Source organism: Nicotiana tomentosiformis, chromosome 2 (assembly GCF_000390325.3).
Source record: "Nicotiana tomentosiformis chromosome 2, ASM39032v3, whole genome shotgun sequence".
In the NCBI taxonomy this organism is placed as follows: domain Eukaryota; kingdom Viridiplantae; phylum Streptophyta; class Magnoliopsida; order Solanales; family Solanaceae; genus Nicotiana; species Nicotiana tomentosiformis.
The window spans coordinates 155,753,847-155,764,359 of NC_090813.1; the positions used below are offsets into that span (position 1 = coordinate 155,753,847).

Here is a 10,513-nt window from a genome sequence, read left to right on the forward strand (position 1 = left end):
ATGATGTATCTTTGGCATTTATTGAGTTAAAGAACTGAAATATGATTTAGTCCTTCCGTTTCAATTTAGATGACACACTTTTTTTATTAGTTCGTTTAAAAAAAATGACACATTTCTATAATTGAAAATAATTTAACTTTAAGCTTTTTTCATTTCATCCATTTTACCCTTAATGAGAATCTTTTTATAATCACACAAATGTCATGGCCCCACAAAACTTTTACCCCTTAAGCTTTTAAGACCACAAGTTTCAAAAGTCTCTCTCTTTTCTCTTAAACTCTGTGTCAAATCAAACTACCTTATCTAAATTGAAAATTGAAACGGGTGGAGTAATTACGTTTCCTTTGTACATATTTCACCTAACCCGCACATGATCTCCTAAAACAGAGTAAAGGAAAAAATGGAAAATAAACTAGGACAACTACAAAAAGTTGATACGTGTACTTCTGCGACTACCAGGGGCCGATACGCCCGTATTTGTATTGAAGTATCACTGGAATAACCATTCAAAACTCACATACACATAGGTTCTCGTAAACAAGTCTTGTTGTATGAGGGATTGAATATTCTTTGCACTAAATGCGGTCGATTTGGACATGCAACCTGGAATTGTTAATACACTCCCACACCCCCTTTATCTTCTATACCAATCACCTCCCCAGATCCATCTGCATCGCAACAAATTCTGACTACCACTAAACAGGAATGGAAAACTGTCACTTTTCCTTAAAATTCTACTTCAAGATACAATGGTCGTCACAATAGGCGACAGTCGCCAGAACACAAATGCTTCCATTCGCCTGTGCACCGTCCAGTAGCACTGTAAGTTAAGGCGGCGGCCACATCAGCACCACAGGTAAAACCAGGTAATTCTTGTAACCCTACGGCCCCTACAAATAGTTCTCACAAACCTGATACTACTGGCCTCAACTTAGTTAATGTCAATCCATTTTCTTCTTTAAGCGACCATGATGCCTCTTTGGTTTCTGATAGGGATGGGCTTATAAGCCCAACCCCCAACTCCACTATGTATCCATCTTTCAACCTAGTCCAAGCACCCAAATATCAACTACTCCCTCCGTTTCAATTTATATGAACTCATTTGACTGGGCACGGAGTTTAAGAAAAGATAGAAAACTTTTAAACTTGTGGTATAAAATAAGACACATATATTTTTTGTGGCTATAAATCATTGCATAAAGGTAAATTATTGTCAAATAAAGAAAAAGGTCATTCTTTTTTACACGAACTAAAAAGAAAATAGGTTCACGTAAATTGAAGGGGTATATCACATTCCCTTGTACCAACCCATTAATACCCAGCCCATTACTTTAGCACCAGGGGCCCACATAATAAATACATATACTCTAGATATAGCAAAAGTTATAGCTCCACACACTATTTCAAACATGGATGTTGAAAATTACTCTACCTCACTACGTTACCAACTAGGCCCTACAACTGGCCAAGTAACCAGTCAAACTACTACCTTGCGTGACACCTCACCAAATATTTCAAACGCCTACTCTACTCACTCAATCTCAACAGATCTTTCTGTCGTCTCCTTGCAAGCCTCTCTTCCTCAACCAATCAAACAATAAACTTCTTCTATTTCCCACGCACTTTAGCAAAGAGGACATGAAAAATATGAAAAAGCTTAGGATATTAAACATAGAGAGATCGTGTACTTGTGATGGTTCTATTGAGTATCTGCCCAACAACTTGCGTTGGTTTGTGTGGAAATGCTATCCTTGGGAGTCATTGCCAGCTGAATTTGAACCCAAAAAGCTTGTTCATCTTGCAGTCAAATCCAGTTCACTATGTTATTTATGGACGGGAACAAAGGTACAATAGTTGAGTTCTATTTTACTTATATTTTTCTCTCGATCTATCTTTGTCCTTTAATTTAGTGATAATGAACAAATATTATTACTTTTTTCACGTATTATTTGAGGTACTTTTTATTTTTGCTAGAATTATGATGCATGTCTTTAAATGAACAAAAGTTATTAATTCCATACGCTCAAATTAATGTATTTCCATCTCCAAAAAATTATTATATTTTATATTATTTATGGTTGTTCTAAGTACTATTGTAAGATCTTTATGTCTTTTTTTCTCCAAATCTTCCCATCATCATTTTAACTAAGATGCTCAATTCAAAAACTCATTCAATTATTTCTCATAGTAAGATTAGATTCATAGAAATTTCATCCTAGGTTGTACATAGTGGGACAGAAGTAATACTTATTAGTAAAACAAAGGGAGTTTATTCTGTACAACTATAAGAGCTCTAGGTTCATAAGTGCTACAAGTCATGAGCAAATGTCTAGTAGAGTCTTGCGGATCGCTATGATGACGTCCATACTTATCTTCGAGAGGCTACAAGGCATTTAGGATAATTTTTCATCTTTCTTTCCTTATCGTGCGAAATTGATTCAGCTTGAAACATAACTCTTTGAATTCCTTCCACGCATTCGTGTGCGTATGTGAGCGCTCTGTATCAGATATTCACCGACGGCTTGTGATTCCATGAATGAGGTTCGAGATGTGTATCTTGTGTTTTGGTGATGGGTCAGTCTGGAGGATTTGAGACCAGGTTTAGACCGCAACTTAGGCTCGGTAGCTTCAGTTGTGTGAACTTGTACATTTAGACTCATATGTCTGGTAGTGTCCCTATGTGTGAAATTTGTGATCTCGATGAGCGGTTGAATAGCTATATGATGAGCATGATGTGACTGCAGAATGTGTTCAGATGGTTTGATTGTGACGAGAATAGTTTGCTTGATATGTAAAAAAATAGGGCCATTGGGTGCTTGGTGTCTGTCTTCATTTGACGTATTGTCTCGAGTATGAATGTGTTAAAGAATCTTTTATGTTGTTTAATGGTGGAGCAAAGTAGATTTTCATGTCTTGTCGATGAGTTCGGACTTAGGGAGATTAAGTGATCACGTAGTGATTGTGGCTGCGAAAGGGTATATCAAGATGCCAATTTTAGGCAAAGCATGTGGGTTCTCTCATGCGGAGTAATCTACGGAGGTGTGCTCCTTATAAAGTTGAGCGGAGAGTTTTTTTTCTACCAGCAGGGTGTATGTGTTAAGATTTAAATTTGAATCTGGTTGAGAAAGTTGACTTGACTGTCAAGAGAATAAATGCGAGCTTAGAGGATGATTGAGGTATTTCATGGTTGGTGTGGCTTGAGCTTGAGAAGAATTTTCGTTGAACTATCTATGGTATTATGGCAGTAATAGAGTATGGATATTGTGAGTTATGAAATATTTTGTTCTTTGGCTTTGAGCCAAGTGGGGGAGTCTACTATCACCGATTTGATTGCACGGTTATGTGTTGTATTGGTTTTGGTCTGAGGCATACTTGTGGGTTAGTTATCACTTGTAGAGGTTGAGATGGAGGATGAGTGAAATTCTTGGATACAGGTTCTATTGCACTTCATGAGCATATGAAAATCACGGAATGAGTTGAGTTGTTATTCATGACGGATGTAATGTGCACGGTATATGGTTACTTCTTTGGGGTGTTGTTGTACTAATTGAGCATAGGTATTTTGACCCATTTGGGCGGTCCAATTGAGATTTGAGCAGAGTGGATGACTCTCGAGAAAGTTCTAATGGATTCAAGATTAGTAAATAGCAACTGAGAATTTTTGGCGGATTTATATATGGTTAGAATCTGAGATTTAAGTTGGATGGTGTCGAGACTTTTATATTTCGGTATCAAGAAGGAGAAGGAAAAGACTTTAGACTCAAATAAGGTATTTTCAGAGTGGGTGTTTCGGTTGTGGTATTTATGGGGGTAGTAATTATGATGTGGTGAGACTTTATAAATGTTTTGGTGGCAATATTATTGGGTTTGGTGACATGTGGTAGAGTTCGGGAGATTCAACTCTAATAGCTTAGTTATGTGCAAATAGATTTCAAAGTGTTCTTGATAGTTTCTACCATGGTTTGAACATGATTCTTTTTTACCGGTATGGAGAACGTGTTGTGTATTGTAATTTTCTCATGGAAGGAAGCAAGAGGAAGGTTTCTAACTAACCGGATATGTAAACTGCTGGTGACTATGAGTTGATAATGAGATTCTAGTGCTTTTCACATGATGGCATGATAGATGTGGTGTGGTGTGCGGGATTAAGATTTACATGTACAAGGTGGCAGTTCGGTCTTGAAGGGAAGGTCACGAAGTTTGGACAGAATGGTCAGTATTATATATTTAGATGAATGTTGTAACTGCTCGGTAATCCCTGAAAAAGGTACGCATTTCAGAAGGCGTATAGTATTTTGACTTACGGATGTTCATCGATATTGCGGTACGCACCTGGTTGATAGACTGTTGATATTCTAATTATTTCTATGTGGCATAGAAAAGTTTTGGAAGAATTTATCGCGAGATGATTGTGCATAAAAGATGTGTTAGTCATTCGAGTGTTGGAGTCGGAACTAGTTACTGTGATTTATGTGTTCTATGAATTTGGAGACTGGGAGTTGTCAAAAGCATATTGTTTGAGGGTTATGGACTTTTTTGAGGTGAGTATTTTATTTAAACTCCGTGGAGGTACTTGTTGCGTTAATTATTTGTGACAGCTATGCGCTACGAGTGCGTATATATGTGAGGTTTGAGCCCATGTGCGAGCATCGAGGCAAGTATTCATACTCGGAAGAATGCTTAGGCTATGATATGCCTAGAGTTGGTTGTTAAGCATAAAGTTATAAAGATTCTCGTATTCGTACCTTTATGGAGAACTATCTGGGCTGTACTTGAGGTTATAAAGAGGCAAATTCCCTGAGAAAACTTGGTAGTTACTATTTATGCGTTAACTTGCCGATTTGAGTTGTGATAGCAGACTTTGCACATGCCTACTCTATGGCTTGTTAATTATATCAGTCCAGGAGCATGTGAATCTTATTTCATATATCATATACATGTGAACTTAATTGATTTCTCCTGTATGATATGCTGGGACTAGAGGCCTGTGACCATGCCAGGCGATTTATATTATGGGCACGTGAGTTATCCGTGCAGATCTACATATTGAAATCATTGACACGTGAGTTGTCCGTGCAGTGTCTGGGAATTTTATTTCTTTGATAATTTATCTGATTTTATTGCTTTCCTTCCTCTACGATAAAAATTACATGAGCAGCGTATTTGAGGAATTGTGTACATGCACCTATGGTTATCCTCTTCACGAAATTTGAGGAGTTGGTTCTAAATATTAGGTTGTGGTGGTGCTAGCTAAACTTGCGAAACAGTTTTCTTCTTTGGGATATTTTCCATGTTTGGGTGCACAAATTGCACAATTTTTGTCTTGAGATATATTAGTGGGGCATGTATGTGGAATAGTTGTGTTTGATAATATAAGGTCATTGGACCTAGAATGTGTACTATCGAATTTGATAATGGTATATTTGGGAGGATGATATCAAAAATCGATATAGAAAGTGATTATGGTTCTGGTAGGGGCGAGAGAGCTACATGACTAGTTGATATGATAAGTGGTTCCACATGTTTTTTTCATTATCAGCAGTGTACGAAGGTTTTGGGAATGAGGTTTTGTTTAATATGAGGTTTAATACTAGTACTAGGTTGGTTTTGAGTAGTTATTGTGATCGAAAATGGTGTTGCGAGTATGCGAGTTGTGTAGTATGTTATGTGATTATATGTGGGTTATGATCATTGCTTGATACAGCTTGTTCAAACTTATATAGTATGTAGATGTGAGACTCGGGTCTTGGAAGAAATTCTGGATGTTGGAAATCGAGTTCTAAGATTTACGGACTAAGATTAAAGTAATGATCTTCAATTATGTTGTGTTGTCTAGCCTATATGGAATAGGGTGGCGTGGGATCACCCCGGGTATGTGCGTGGTAAGATGGAATAGTGATTTGTTGGCTTGGAAAACAACTCTTGCCACGTTCGAGGACAAACGTATGTTTAAGTGGGGGAGAATGTAACGACCCGACTTGTCGTTTTGAGTAATTACTCTCTTTTATACTATTTGAAGTCTTGAATAGATTCATATGATGTATTATGACGTGTGTGAATCATCGGTTTTGATTTTTTAGGTGTTTCAGGATTAGTTCAGAAGAATGAATTTCATGTTGGAAGCTTAAATGAATAGGGCTGACCGGAGTTTGACTTTTGTGCAAACGACCCCGGAAAAGAGTTTTGATGATTCCAACAGCTCCGTATGGTAGTTTTGGACTTAGAAGCGTGTCCGAAAAATTATTTAAAAGTTCGTAGTTAAATTAGGCTTGAAATGGCTAAAATAGAAAATTTAAGTTGGAAGTTTAACCGGGGAGTTGACTTTTTGATATCAGGGTCAAAATCTTATTCTGGAAATTTGGAATAGGTCTGTTATGTCATTTATGACTTGTGCGCAACATTTGAGGTCAATCGGACTTGATTTACTATATTTCGGCATCGAACCTAGAATGTTTCGACATCAATTCTTCAAGAATATGTGGTATCACATTAAAAAAATGAGATCCAAATTCAGTTTTGATTGAATCATTAGATCCGTATTGAAATTACGGAGCCATAGCAAAAAGAATCGTCGAATTCGGACATAGTATGAGAGAGTTATTCCCATTTCCGTGTCGGGAACGATTTTCCGTCGCTGCTAGCTCCCAGGGTAGCGTGGGGCGCTAGCCCTGGCACTGGGAATTTTTTGGATACTAGAAAGGGCGCCACAGGAAGCGCCCCACACCACCTGTGGCGCCATAGACGTAAAACCCCCATAAAACGGGGAGTTTTGCCATTTTTACTCATTTTTGAGTTAGGGGAGCTCGATTTAGGCGAATTTTACGGGAAAACATTCGGAGTAAGTGTTCCTTATCCTATATTGATTATATTTCATGATTCCATATTAATTCACATCATGAATCCGTGAATTTATGGAAGAAAAATAAGACTTTTATAAAATCTTCCAAAAATCTAAAATGAAGATTTGAAGGTCAATCCGATGTCGGAATTCGATAATTTTAGTATGGTTGGACTCATAATTGAATGGGTTATCATATGTTGTGAGTTTCGACGGATTCTGAAATGTGGGCCCCACTCTTGATTTTTCGAGTGGAGTTGAGAATTTTGTAAATTGTTAAATTATAAGCATTAGAGTAAATTGTGATTAATTTGCATGTTGTTTGAATAGATACGAATCGTTTGGCTTGAATTAAGGAGATATGAAGGTGTATGGAGGTTAATACGTGCGGAATGGAATTTTCGGAGTATTGTACAACTTGCTCGGTATTGGATTTGGCTTGCTCGAGGTAAGTAACATCTCTAATCTTGGAGCTGAGGGTATGAACCCTGATTGTACGTGTTATGTGAATTGTTTGGAGGTGACGCACATGCTAGGTGACGGGCATGTGGGCGTGCACCGTAGAAATTGTGACATAATTGTTTCCGTGGAGTTGTGTAGTCAAATAATCTTGGCATTATCCATACAGTTTTATGTGTTAAAGAAATTGAGCTGGGAATCATGTTAAAAATCATGCTGAGGCTATATACCACTATTATTAAGACCCACAGAGGTCATATTGATGTTGAATTATTTGTTTAAATTGAAATTTCATACTCAGTCATATTTCTTCATTTCATATCATATCTCAGTCTCTGTTATTATTTATTGATACATCATATCATCATTTTTGGGCTAGTTTAATGACATTGTGAACCCGAGAGACTGGAAAGAGTGATTACTGAGTGAGGCCGAGAGCCTGATTGTGAGGTTATTATTATGGGATCGGGGTGCACGCCGCAACAAGTTTTATTTACTTATGCCTGAATCTTGCTTATTATAGCGCTTGGGTTGAAGGAGCCCCTCCAGAGTCTGCACCCCCATAATGAGCGTAGTTGATATATATATCTGGGATGGATCTTCCTCGGGCATGGATCTGTCCATATATATATATATATATATATTGAGGGATGGATCTTCCCTAGGCATGGATCTTGCCCGAAGCATTTATATTGAGGGATGGATCTTGCCCGAAATATTTATATTGAGTGATAGATTTTCCATGGGCATGGATCTTGCCCGAATTATTTATATTGAGGGATGGATCTTCCCTGGACATGAATCTTGTCTGAATCATTGATATTTGGGGATGGATCTTCCATGGGCTGGATTGGCCATATATAATTATGTGTGATTGAGTACTCTGAGAGTGTGAGTACATGAATTCATCACTATGTTACATTGTATTAGATATGCATACTCGATATGCAAGCATTAGAAGTATTTTTCCTCATGCCATCTAATAATGAAATTTCTTATCGGTTGTTAAAGTTTTGGAGAAAAGAAATCACAAATTTCAGACTTACTCATATTTTTGGTGACTTTCGGCAAAAGATTTGAGTTTTACGGTTATACTCGAAAAGAAAATGTTTATTTTCCAGAATTGTATAAGAGCTGAGCATGCTATTGTTGAGTTATTACTTGTGCTGCTTTAAATTATATTGTTATGAACTATTGCTGGTTATTGGAGTTGGACTCTGACCTTTGTTCCAGCTCTTCACTACTTTCAACCTAATGTTAGGTTTGTTACTTATTGAGTACATGGGGTCGGTTGTACTCATACTACACTTCTGCACCTTGCGTGCAGATATTGGATGTTGATGTTGCTGTGATCGATGGGAGATGGATTTGGAGACGTACCTGTGATCCGGGTGTAGCTGCCTCTTGTTCATGGTAGCCTTAGATTTATAAAGAAAATCTGTTTATGTACATTTCGAACAGATGATGTATTTATTTCATACCAGCTTTGTAATTTCTAATCTTAGAAGCTCATGATTTATACTATCAGTCCTTGCGGAGTTTAATAGAGTCACTTAAATATTATTTGAATCATATATTTATAAATTGGCTTACCTAACGGGTTGGGTTCGATGCCATCACGACTTGTTGGATTTTGGGTCGTGACAAGTTGGTATCAGAGCTCTAGGTTCATAGGTTCTACAAGTCCTGAGCAAGTGTCTAGTAGAGTCTTGAGATTGGTATGATGACGTCCATACTTATCTTCGAGAGGCTACAGGGAATTTAGAATAATTTTCCATCTTTCTTTCCTTATCGTGCAAAATTGATTCATCTTGAAACATAACTCGTTGAATTCCTTCCACGCATTCGTGTGCGTATGTGAGCGCTCTATATCAGATGTGCATCGACGTCTGATGATTCCATGAATGACGTTCGAGATGTGTATCTTGTGTTTTGGTGATGGGTCTGTCTGGAGGACTTGAGGCCAGGTTTAGACCGCAACTTAGGCTCGGTAGCTTTAGTTGTGTGAACTTGTACATTTGGACTCATATGTCTGGTAGTGTCCCTATGTTTGGAATTTGTGGCTCGATGACCGGTTTGATTGTGACGAGAATAGTTTACTTGAGATGTAAAAAAAGAGGGCCATTAGGTGCTTGGAGTCTATCTTCATTTGACGTATTGTCTTGAGTATGAATGTGTTGAAGGATCTTTCATGTTGTTTAATGGTGGAGCGAAATAGATTTTCATGTCTTGTTGATGAGTTCAGACTTAGGGAGATTAAGTGATCGCGTAGTGATTGTGGTTGCGAAAGGGTATATCAAGTTACCAATTCCAATTTTAGGCAAAGTATGCGGGTTATCTCATGCGGAGTAATCTACAGAGGTGTGCTCCTTATAAAGTTGAGCGGAGAGTTTCTTTTCTACCAGCGGGGTGTATGTGTTGAGATCCGAATTTGAATCTTGTTGAGAAAGTTGACTTGACTGTCAAGAGAATAAATGCGAGCTTAGCGGATGATTGAGGCATTTCATGGTTGGTGTGGATTGAGCTTAAGAAGATTTTTCGTTGAACTAACTACGGTATTATGGCAGTAATAAAGTATGGATATTATGAGTTATGGAATGTTTTGTTTTATGGATTTGAGCCAAGTAGGAGAGTCTGCTATCACCGATTTGATTGCACGATTATGTGTTATATTGGTTTTGGTCTGAGGCATACTTGTGGGTTAGTTATCACTTGCAGAGGTTGAGATGGAGGATGAGTTGAGTAAGGAAATTCCTGGTTATGGGTTATATTGCACTTTATGAGCATATGAAAATCACAGAATTAGTTGAGTTGTTATTCGTGACGGATGTAATGTGTAACGATGTATGAATTTGCTCGTTTGTGTTAAGCCATGGTTACTTCTTTGGGTGTTGTTGTACTAAATGAGCATGGGCAGTTCGGCTCGTTTGGGCGGTGCAATTGAGATTTGAGCAGAGTGGATGACTCTCGAGAATGTTTTAATGGATTCATGATTAATAGCAACTGAGAATTTTTGGCGGATTTGTATATGGCTAGAATCAAAGATTTAAGTTGGATGGTGTCGAGACTTTTATATTTAGGTTTCAGGAAGGTGAAGGAAACGACTTTAGACTCAAATAAGGTATTTTCAGAGTGGGTGTTTCGGTTATGGTATTTATGGGGGAGGGGGGGGTTATGATGTGGTGAGACTTTATAAATGTTTTGGTGGCAATATTT

At 37.8% G+C, this 10,513-nt stretch overlaps 1 long non-coding RNA gene across 1 annotated transcript; it reads left to right on the plus strand.

Moving 5' to 3' along the window:
* Positions 1-475: 475 nt before the first annotated feature.
* On the plus strand, positions 476-8,857 carry LOC117277507 (uncharacterized). Its single transcript, XR_011414357.1, has 3 exons — positions 476-1,845; positions 7,169-7,286; positions 8,625-8,857. It is a non-coding gene; the product is annotated as an uncharacterized lncRNA (long non-coding RNA).
* The last annotated feature ends 1,656 nt before the right edge of the window (positions 8,858-10,513 follow it).